The sequence below is a fragment of the Schistosoma haematobium genome, chromosome 1, assembly GCF_000699445.3.
Source record: "Schistosoma haematobium chromosome 1, whole genome shotgun sequence".
In the NCBI taxonomy this organism is placed as follows: domain Eukaryota; kingdom Metazoa; phylum Platyhelminthes; class Trematoda; order Strigeidida; family Schistosomatidae; genus Schistosoma; species Schistosoma haematobium.
Window position 1 is genome coordinate 74,058,348 of NC_067196.1, and position 12,755 is coordinate 74,071,102.

General features: G+C 31.9%; 1 protein-coding gene across 3 annotated transcripts in view; it reads right to left on the reverse strand.

Moving 5' to 3' along the window:
* Positions 1 to 12,755, reverse strand: part of KCNN2_1 (Small conductance calcium-activated potassium channel protein 2) — a 135,207-nt gene that overhangs the window by 76,967 nt on the left and 45,485 nt on the right. The window lies entirely within an intron of this gene.

The following is a 12,755-nucleotide window of genomic DNA, read 5'->3' on the forward strand; positions in this document are numbered from 1 at the left end:
TTGTATTTATTGACTACGGTTATGACACAATATTATTACTTTTAACCTCATTATTTTCATGTCATATTTTAATGTTTGAGTTGTCTGAGTGACAAGAAATGTCTTAATCCAATTCAAGTCATTAAGATTCATTAAATAATTAATGTCTGAAAAATTATTATCTTTCTATCAATAGAATGATCTAAAAACTAATCCGAATATGTCTATAATGTATGTATATGTATATATTACGTAACATAATAAATCTTTTTAAAGATAACCATATTGAAAAGTTTTTATATTTTCTTTACATAAGTTTTAAAATTGACAGAAAATCAACAAAATATAAAATGTTACATTGATTTCATTGGAACATAAATCATGTGATATGTTTTTGACTGAGATCATGAACCGATTGATGTTGGACCACCGTTGGAAACCTGTAAGCACTGAACGACCGTTTCGTCCTATTGTGGGACTCCCCAACAGTGCGCATTCACGATCCCGCTCACGGGATTCGAACCCAGGGCCTTTAACCTGGTGCGCGAACGCTTAACCTGCTGGACCACTGAGCTGGCATCCAATGGTGTTAATGTCTAACCCGAACCAATCTCACTCAAAAACTTAATAATCTTCACAACCCCTTTACATGTGATATATGTTTTGATGATTTAAGTTAAGGGTTTACAATATAGGATTACAATATAACTTACATACCTCTAAACACTCTTCCTATCACCGAATGATAGTTATTATGAGAAGTTAGGTGTCTACATGGTCCCAATTATCTGTTGGTAAGAATGTTTATAACAGTGTGTTATGCTTAATAATGTTATAGTTTTGTATGGGGGTAATACTACTTCAGCTTAGTTTTATTTAGTAACGGATATTTGAATAAACAACTGCATGACTGATTTGAATAGAATTTTTAGTGATAAAGTTGAGTTTATTACCTGGACTTTACTGAAAGCCAAGAACAAACCGAATCCCAGCGGAGAAAGAAATCAAGAAGGAGCGCTGGGAGTGGATAGGACAAACATTAAGGAAAGACCCAGATGCGTCACAAGGCAAGCCCTCACTTGAAATCCTCAAGTCCAAAGGAGAAGAGAAAGAACATAGAATATAATACGCCGAGAAGTCGAGATAAACATAAAAATAATGAACGAAAAATGGATAGAACTAGGAAGGAAGGCCCCAGACAGATTGAGTTGGATAATATTTGTCGAAGGCCTATGCTCCATTGGGAGTAACAGGCGTAAGTAAAAAACCGCGAACTAAGTTCATTAGCGAAAGAAACAATTTGTTATAAGCAGTTTGTTCAATTTGCTAATGTACTGAAATCCCGTCAAATCTGTATATAAAAACAATTTTATATCTGATAGTTCCCCTTTATCACTTGTAGGTCATAATTCGAGGGATTAGTGTTTGTTTACCGCGCAAGGAAACTGCCAAAAATGATCTTCAATAAGTTCATCATGTACAGTTATAATCACAAGATTATTACAATAAAATGATCATTCAGGATTTAACTTAACTTTATTCAAATTTTATCCTTAACATGGTCCAAAATAAGCCCTCTCCATTTCTAAGATCTATATTTCAAGCAGTTTCCCACAATCTACTTTAACGTTTATTCTTTATTTTGCCTAAATTTTATGAAACATTTTTAGTTTTACATTCATCTTCCATTGCCCACCTGATATCATTACTACCATCATTATTAACTCGAAATAGCATTTTGCTTATTACGTAATGTATTTGTATTGTCTTTCTAGATTGATTGCAACCCATCATCTGAAAGTACAATGTTCCAGATATTTAAGGTTGGTAATGCTTTATCCGATGAAGTGGATGTGACTCTCTTGGATTTGGTTACCTTATTTTCAAGGATCACAAACCCACTGTGTGCATTTCGTTCCGTGTGTAAATCGATACACCCGGGTCTTGGCCTGAGGGTGTTGCATTAGAGGGACGTATACGTTTCATGCATACGTTTTCATATACATACGTTTTCACTCATGCATCTCATAGTATACATATTGGTATATTCACCAACCTTGGAGGATAGATGGTTACCTCGACCTTTGAACATATTTTCTACAACTGACTCTCTCTAACGTATCGCATACTAAAAGGACTTCATGGCACACACATCAGAATAAGCGCTCTCAGGCATGGTTGATGGTCATTTCACCCCACTATTTACTAACATATCCTTTTGTTATGTCTTCTACCTGTTGGTTTAGGCCTCTAATTTTACTAGACATAGGGCAGACATTTCAGACTACGTTTATTTTGCGAGCCTGGAAAGTAGCTACACACACAACTACACAAGCCGAGACTGGTATAATTCATATACATACGCATATACATCGGGCAGCCTGGAAGATTTTGTGAGTCGAGGTTGGAAACCCTGAGTAATCTACTTTACAACAGAGTGGGGGTTAGTCCGATCTCTACCGACCACCCAAGTTACCTTGCAAGTAGGACTCAGGTCGGAACTTGCTGGACTGTCTTTGTATTTTCTTTTTAGATTGATTACGACCTAGCATCTTAGAGTAAAGTTTTTCTTACATGTTACTACATGAATACAATTAAAAACAGCTGTTTTATATTTTTTATCCATACTTCACCTCCACATCAATAAGCAGCTTTTCACAACTATTCCCCTTTCACCTGTGACACCTATAGCCGAATATTGTAAATTATTTCAAAGATGATGCAATTGGTTTAAACAACAATAAGTTCTAGCGATCATTCTGTCACTGGTGTAGACCCAAGTTTAAATGTAGTTACACTAAAAGATAATTTATTTCTCAACATCCCATATTATTACATATATTGGGCGAAAAAATTGTTCATCTAGATATAATGGGAAAAGCATTTCGATAGTACTGAAAAAATGACTATCATACCATCCCAATTTATTGTAAGGAGTAAAGTAAAAAAAACACCACAATCCTTCCAAACTCAGCTTACTTACATGACTTTTCAACTCAAGAGATATCAGATCTGTAAGTGTTTAATATTTTTAATGTATAATATTGGCAAATTCAATCATAACTAATACATATTTGACGTGTATTGGCTACTCCAACACAATAATTATTGATTTACGATTGTGGAGACTGAATATATTCTGTAGACTTAATATACAATAAATCCTTAGTATTAATAAATCAACAGTAATAATCTCATTCACCAAGTAGAGATTTGTGTAATTCATTATGGACCAAATAAATTTGAACATAAGGGTTAGTAGTAATATCTGGTTGACCAAACTGGAAAAGATGAGGTTGAGTTCGAACCTACAAGCTAATATCTGAAAGTCAAATGTTTTACGTGTTAACCCACTTTACCATATATAATAAAACATTATTTAAGAATAACTAACTAAGTAATGATTGATTGGACTGATAAACGTATTCCTGTCTTAGTAAATTGAGTAGAATCTTTCCTGTCGATGAGAAATCCCAAGAAAATCGATCCATATAAAATTATCATATTTTTTTTTCAAATCAATAGTGACAATAGTGACAGAAAACAACCTACAAACGTTGTTGATTTCTTATCATAGAAATTCATCAATTCATTCACCATCAAGTTTAGATTACTGGATAATAAGAAAAATCTTTGATATAAATTATGCTTATTTTGATTGTATATTTATATACATACAAATGAGCTTGGTCTGATGTATACTTCTCTTTGTTACTAACCTAGTTGCTTTATTTCTCTAATCCAAATTTGTTGAGTGTTATGTACTGTTTTGATAAGAATTTCTATATATATATATATATAATTTTGTTTCGTTTCCATTGTCCGATTTACATTAAGGTTCACAAACTTCAACAGTTAACTGTATTACACTGTGCTTTTAGCTAAGTAATTTAGACATTGTGAAGATTTCTTTATTTTCATTCAAAATGTGTACAGACTGGAAGTAGCAAATATATAAAAGGGTATTGTTACTAAGAATGTAAAGACGAGAAATTCGTTTCTCCATAAATTCAAAATAAATTTTTAATTTACTAATGAAACTAATTGTGTGAAACTTACTTTTTTATATCTATGAACATGTAGAAATGTTGTTGTTCAATACTGAATCTTAATCGTGTTTCATTATGAAGCCTTAATGGTTACATTACATGGGTTAACTGATGGTACTTTGATTGTCAGTTAAAATGTAAGCTTCATTTTGGCGTTGAATTTCGATTTATGTTCAACGTTTAAAACCATTACCAGAGTACAAAATATTATTGTTTTCATTTGCTTTTGTTTATTATAATTCACTGAACAGTGATCAGTTCAGTAACCATGTGTTTGTAGTAAACATTAAGTTCTCAGTCGAATTTTTTAATCGGTATATATTATGAGATATAGTTAATCACTGTATAGTTTCATAAACAAGTACCTGATTTATATTTTTGGCAATCTAATATTTTGTGAATACCGGAACTCATCAATTACAAGTTATTAACTGATATAATTTTATTCATTGTCAAGTGCTAACCAAATCCTACTTACGAACTGTTTATCAAAATAACTGACTCAATTAATTGGTGTATAGGCTTTAGTTTTAGCTGGTTAATAAAATCGCGCAGTAACTATTCAACCATTATTGATATTTAAATACAGATACGTCTTATAAACTTGATAAAACTGAAATTATTTCAAGTATTTACAAGTCAATTATTTAAAATTGGTCGATTAATGGTTTCAGTGAAATTCAAGAATTTCCACAACTTCATACTGAAAATTACCATTAGTTAACTAGTGACTAGCCTCAAGAGGTGATTCCTGACGTCCTAGTGAGAAGCCTTAACCAATGGATTTCAAACGTCTCGAGTATGAGGTAGTTATCCTCCAAAGACAATGGAAGATGGCCGCGCAATATTGTGAGTCAGTTGGAGTTAGACTTTATCACCGTTGGATTCCGGCTCAGTAGTCCAGAGGTTAAGCATTGGAGTGAGAAACCGAAGGTCCAAGGTTCGAGTCCCGCGTACGAGATCGTGGATTCGCGCTGTTGAGGAGTCCCTTACTAGGACGAAACAGCTATCCAATGCTTACAGGTTTCCAATGTTGGTCTAACATTAATCGCCTCATGATTTCAATGAAATTTAACAATCATCACAATCTCATACTGAAAGTTATTTTATTACTCGTAAATGACCCAAATATTTCAAATGTCTGAGTTACCTGAAATATCAGTGTTATCGAAAACGGTAACTGCTTCAATAATTTATAATGATTTTCATCTATCTATAATAGTTACATTTCTACTGTTAATTATAGTTTAATGATCAATCAGTTACTTATTGATTAATTCATTGGTGACGTAATTGATGTAACATCTAATTACCAGTAAATAATATAATAGAATGTTTAAAGAAAAAAACTATTATTCTTTAATTATTATAAAAATAATCATTTGTCTAACTAACAATTATGCAATTGTATAGCTGTTACATTACGTAACATGAAATCATTCATACAACGCATTTGGTTTGTCATTGAAATAGGCGCATATATATATATATATATATATATATATACGCTCACAAATAGGAATAATAATGAGAACTAGTGAAACAAAAAATGTGATTTATGCAGTTCAATCCGTTAAGGTAAACGTTTTCTATGAATACATATTAATACATATTTCACTGGTTGCATATAATTTTGTTCAAAAAACTTCTTTTCTTTTTGTTTAGTTTTAAATCAGTCATTTTTACCTGTTAAATCATTGAATAGAAAATTTCAACCTAATTAAACCTAAATGGTTGACATTTTATTTGGATAAAAGTGATTAATTATTAACATGAATCGATCTGGTTTTTTTTAATTATTATTTATGCTAATGAATCAGATTTAATTCAATATAGTTTGACTATTTGTCATACTTTCTTTTATATCCTGGAGTTCTGGTGAAAAGCCGTGACCAGTGGAGTTCAACCAAGTCTGTTGTGAGATATTATATCACTGATGAGAATGGTGGATGTATTGCTCAATTTCGTGGATTAGTTGAAATTAGACATTGACACTAATGGATGCCAGCCGGCTCACTGGTCTAGTGCTTAAGCGCTCGCATGCGAGACTGATATATCCTGGATTCGAGTCTCACGGGTTGCGGGATCGTGGATGTACTCTGCTGAGGAGTCCCATACTAGGACGAAAAGGCTATCCAGTGCTTCCAGGTTTTGCATGGTGGTCTAGCTTTAATTGGTTTCAACTATTGAAATTATGTGAATTAGTTAAAAAAAATTTATTTTGTTAAGGGTATATAAATTAATTGATTGAAACTATGAAATAGGCAATTGAAATAAATTGTTTATGTTAATATGACTAAAAGCTTTTAGTTTCTATTTGGAGTGGAGTTATTCAAAATAACTTAGATTTATTTCAATTTTGAAATGGTTTGGATTATATCATGTTGTTGATGTTTTTGATTAAAATTTGATCAGTTTTGGCTGACATCTTGTGTGAATCACTTCTATATAGTTATTATGACACAAGTTGTCTCCACTGTTGGCCACATTCTATTTCGTCTAAATTTTGATTAATATTTTTGAAGACTGATGTTGTTAATTTGTATTCTTTGAGTAAGATGGTCCATTTATGAAATTTTCATCGGTATTATAGACAACGTCCTCAGAGCATATTCTGTGTGGAAATAAAGTTCTTTAAATATACCATCTGAACAGATTGAAATATTGCTTGTAGGATAATTGCATGTAGTACAACAATTTATTATTTCATTTATAGTTATAGTTGTTCCTTTCTACTATTTAAAGTTGGATTATTTTGATTTGGTTATTTGTTTTCTGGACAAGTGGCTTACACTGAGTTATGAAACGTTATTATTTTAAATTCTTATGATAAGTAAACAGTGAAATGAGTTTCATTACTAGTAAAATCAGTTTAAGTTTTTGATTGAAATCATGAGTCAGTTGAAGCTAGACCACCATAGAAAACCTGGAAATACTGGACGGCCGTTTCGTCTTATTATGGGACTCCTCAGCAGAGCACATCCACGATCCCGCAACCCGCGAGACTCGAATCCAGGACCTATCAGTCTCGCGCCAGGCGCTTAACCAACTAGACCACTGAGCCGACATGCAATGGTGTTAATGTTTTTGGTGGAGTTTTGTTCTCTGAGCTGTTCTCTGAGCTCAGAGAACAGCTCAGAGAACAAAACTCCACCAAAATAATCCACCTGAGCTACAAATCTTCTCCACCATCTCAATGGTGTTAATATCTAACCTCAACCAACGAACTGTTGTAAAAAGTTGAAAGATATGTAAAACATGAAAAATACTACTAATTTGAGTTGAACTTTGAAAAAAATAATTTTTCATATGTAATCTACTTTACTCTCATGTATTTGTATACAAAACAAAGTAATATTCACTTTTTAGTAATGAATTCAATAGCTTAATTACTATGAACATGAAATCGGAGCATCCTTATCAACGGTTGGAGAGTTCCGTAACAAATGCCCCCAAATGCCCTGGTACGGCCGAGAGTGGGGAAAGTCCGCTCTCCCTCTCGAAATGCTCTCACATGGCCACGCGTATATAGCCTCTGCCAGGGAAGTCGTACTCACTGCCTTCTCGTGGCGGGGGTGTTGCTTACAAATCGAGAAGACGAAAAGCGAATATCCGACGCTTTAACCGGATTCCAAACCAATGGTGCATATGGGCTCCAGTATCCTGCGGGAACAAATGGCGTATGAACCAATTGTTGGTCACCGGCTTCCATGGGACTGAATCTCCTGACAATGCTCCAGTGCCTTGTGGATCAGACCTTCAGGTCGAAGGCTCGGGGAGTGGCCACCTAAGAAAACCACCTGTTTCGGTTTGGGTACCCGGGCAGTATCACAGCCCTCACACATATCGAATGAGATTTTTGTGGCGCCTATGTATTTGGTGCCTTTTTGTACCAATATCTGTGTTGAAATAAGATAAATCCGTAACAAACAAAGCTAAAAACTGATGTTATAGCCTACTCTGAACGGATGAATATTAGATGTTATTATCTAAAATTTAATGGACTGATAGTGTAATGTTATGATGATGAATAATAAACAATCCTGATTGTAAATAGTTTATATACTGTATCACATTTCCTATGGAATTATATTCTTAATCTAAATTTTCTTAGTTATAAAATGAAGCGGATAATTTCTGTGTTTAATGCTATCAGATGACGTCAGAGCGCCATAAAATATCATTTAGTTCCACATGAGTAGTTAACTATATATACAAAATTTGTAATGATCGGTGACAATTTAAGCAAGAATAGTATGTATCCATTTTAATTTGTTAGATTTGCTTGTCAACTGCTTAAAAAGTATAATCTAAATAAAATAGACCGTTACACTAAAGCAGTATATACAAGTTAGTCAGTTATCTTAATGATCATCCACTAGCAGATTGCTTTGTAAAGTATGCAAAATTGACTTAAATTCTACAGATATGTTGTATGATGTGTGCTACTGATGACGACAGATACAAATAGTATGTATCATCAATCGAAAGTAAAATACCAGTCAGCAGAACGTTAAGGAGATCAAAGAAAAGACAATGAGAACAGAGAATGATTGGTGTGAAAACGAAGGAGTAATGAAATCTTGGACGATTGATTGACATTTTGCAAACGATGTATTTACTCTATGGTTCTTATATTTTACTAAAATGTCCTGTAATTTTGTCTTGAAATACATGCGATTGTCCCCATTTGTGTTCTCGTTCACTACTGTTGTACTTAAGGTTTGCAATAATATATATAGTATTTATTTGCTTTGAAAATAATAATAATTATCAAATATTAGAAAATCAATGATATGTACATGCTTAAGGATGAAGTTTGATACATATTGAAACAATTGCTTGAATAATAACATTTACAGAATAGAAACACAAATTCTATTTCGAAGGTTCTTGAGTATGTAAATAATCCAAAGTTAAAATAACCCATAGTGTCATTGAATAAGAAAAAGAGAATTCAGCGAAGAAAATTTTCTTTTCGTCGAAATCATTTACTTAAACTGTACATTCGTATATATATATATGGAAAATATATGTCAATAGAAGGATAGAAACAATTGTATCACAAAAATGGATTCGAGCATAAATAACAAATGAGGTTAACGTACTAATCAAGGGGTAAGGAAGAACAGAATTAATGGGTCTGATAATAGTTCAATTGATAGATATGAAGAAAAGCGACAAACAACAAAGGTCATGATAATAAATTGAATGATAATCAAGAAAACTTGTATAAGGTAATAACAATAAATGATTAGAGTTTAAAGTGCGATCCTTACTACCCTTCTATAGACATACATTTTCCATATAACTATATATACGAACGCAAATGAGTTCGTCGAAAAGAAACTTTTCTTCGCTGAATTCTCTTTTCCTTATTCAATAATCCAAAGTGATGAAGAACTATCATATTAAAAATACTTTGGTTAATAGTGACTAAAAAAGAGAAAAAAAATCAGAATAGGATCTATGATAATAAGAGACGGGAGAAGAGTTAATATAAAAATTATTAAAAATGATATTGACATTTATACATATTTCTTTGTGAAGAAACTAATCATATAAAGTAGGATAGATGTGATTCTAATTACTTATCATTTTAATTAAAATCAAATCAAATATCCATTAAACTAATCAGAATTAAATGACTAATCCAACCCGTATATACAAAATTGGATGTTATTGGTGGAATTTTGTTCTCTGAGCTGGATGGTTTGGTCGTGGAAATAGAAGTCTGCATTTTGTGCTGATGATGTCGTTCAGAAGAACGATGAAAGCTCCACGACCAAACCATTCAGCTCAGAGGACAAAACTCCACCAAAATCATCCATTTCAGCTACAATTCTTCTCCACCATCTCAAAATTGTATGTTAGTTGTAGGAACACTTTTATATAAAGGATTTAGATACATTTGTTTATCTAACTTAATTCAATTCATCTACTTTATAGTGTAGAGCTCAAACAAATAAAAAATATGAAGAATAGGCAAATATTTTCAAAGTATTAAAGTTAATATAGTCGATTTTATTGAAGTGTTTAAATCTCTATCTATTTAGAATGTATTTAGAACAGGCTACTTTTATGAATTATATCTATAATCATAGGAGACTAAAATTGAATGGATAGGAAATAATAAAAGTTAAGCGTTAAGAACATTTTAGATTGAATAAAAATTACGATTAGAAAGAATAGTTATAACTATACATCAATTTGAGGTTTTCTCAGTTTCAAAAGTCATTTATATATATATATATATATATAAGTTTGTCACTTATTAAATAAAAATACATATTTTTTTATACAGACTGGCGCAGTTAAACCATGTAAGATAGGTGTGAATGATGATAGTGCATGATAGTCTCTTGATAATGAGAACTAAGTTTAGAATGTGAACTAATAAATGACTGATCAGTAGTTGGAATATAAACTTGAAGGTATTTAGTTTGATTCTAGACAGTTTAATAGGTTAACCTGTTAACCAATTTCAGTAGTAACCAGGCTGAAATGAATATGTGATGTAAAAAAGGGACATCTATAGACAACTTTAAAATAATTATTGATTTCGATAAAATATATAAATTAAAACCCTTCAAATTTTGTTTTCCACACTTTCATGTCAATATGTAAAAGAATCCTTATTTGCTAACCTCACGTCTTTTGGATTGTATTCAAACAGACGTGCATAATGGCTCATATCTTTCGATAACTTAAGTAAACTTTTAAAACTATATGTGAACTATTTCTTGAAGAAATCAGGAATCAAATTTAACATCAAATCTAGTATGCACGCAAATTTAGCGGACAAGCTTCAAAAAATAAGAAACATGCTCCTGAATTTCACTCTTAGCCATGGTGGAGATTTGTTGCTCAGGTAGATGATTCATCGTTCAGAAGAACGATGAAAACTCCTCGACCAAACAATCCAGCTGAGAGAACAAAACTCCATCAAAAAACTCTTGGCCATATTATATCTATTCTATATTAGTTTAAACAGTTATCATTGAACAGATATCGTCAGTAAGTTATATATATATATATATATATATATATATATATATATATATATATATATATATATATATATATATATATATATATATATATATATATATATATATATATAATTTTTATACATCGTAGAGGATATTGATGATTATCTTAACGTAAACTATAAATATTTGTTTTTCTTGTCACTTAATGTAAATATAATTTACCAACTATTGTCTAAATATATTATTTAAACTGAATATTCTATCACTTAGAAATATCCAACCTATGCTCCATTACGAGTAATAGATGTAAGTTAAGTAAAGTAAAAGTATTAGTGGGAAATAGTAGACAGTAAAAATACCTGAAAATTTTCTGTTATGATGTCCATAAAATATTTGACTGTTTACTATAATTTAAGGAAAATTAATCAATAATAAAACATTTAGGAAAGTGGGGTGAATACAGAAAGTTTTATTACTGAAGGTGAATGTATATAGCAGTTATGTATCATAACTAAGTATTAGATATCATTAAATCTCCTTCATGGATAATGTTAGATCATTTGATTTCGTTATGAAACTATAAGAAAAAAGGTGTTATCAATTACTTTCAACAAATTGCATAATTAAACATGTTGAAACAATAATGAAAACATAAAAAAGGTTGTATTTGATAATCAATAGTCAAACCTTCATGATGATTGTATAGACAGAAGCATATTTCATATGCATAGTTTCTTTTATCATATTGAAATGTGTAAGAACAAAGATTCTAGCAGAATCTAGAATCTTTGTTTTTGCTCTTTTCAGAAGTATATTTTAAGATATCTCACAAACAATGTCATGCATCCAGTAACGTTAAAACTTAGTTATTGTTAACATTTTAATTGAATTATCGCAAAACTTATTTTAAGATTTGCATGAATCATTTCAAAGATAGTGATCAAAGTCATAGTATCTTGTCCTTACTATGAATTGTTTTAGTATATACTATTTTAACACATTACTAGGTCGATTAAACTTGTTTTAAACTTGATAAAATAATTGTATCAGCAAGCCTTCGATATATAATTTTTACATATTTCATATTTTTATTTATATATTATGCTATATTTTACTAACTTATGCATAATCTTTTTTACTTTGATTGTAATACACAAAAAGAATTGATTTTAATTTTTGATTGAGATCATGAACCAATTGACACCAAACCACCATTGAGAACCTGGAAGCACTGGACGGCCGTTTCGTCTTACTGTGGTACTTCTCAGCGGTACGCATGATTCGAACCCAGGTATTTTGATCTCGCGCGCGAACGCTTAACTTAATAATCTCCACAGACTAATACAGGTAATTATAATGTACTCTCTAGTGACTCGAGGAGTAACAGGCGTTAGTAAGTAAGTAAGATCTTTAGTGACTACCTTCGTGAAGGAATTCTCGAAGTTCTAGTGAGAAGCCGTAACAAGTAGAGTTAATCCATATCAGGTAGAGACAGGTATCTACCTCAGTACAATGGAAGATGGTCGCGCAATTTCTCGGATTGGCTGAAGTTAGGCGTTAACACCGTTGGATGCCAGCCAACTCAGTGGTCAAGATTTTAGGCCTTCGCGCGCGAAACTGAACGACCTGGGTTCGAATCTCGTGACCAGGACCGTGGATGCGTACCGCTGAGAAGTACCACAATAGGACGAAACGGCCGTCCAGTGCTTCCAGGTTCTCAATGGTGGTTTGGTGT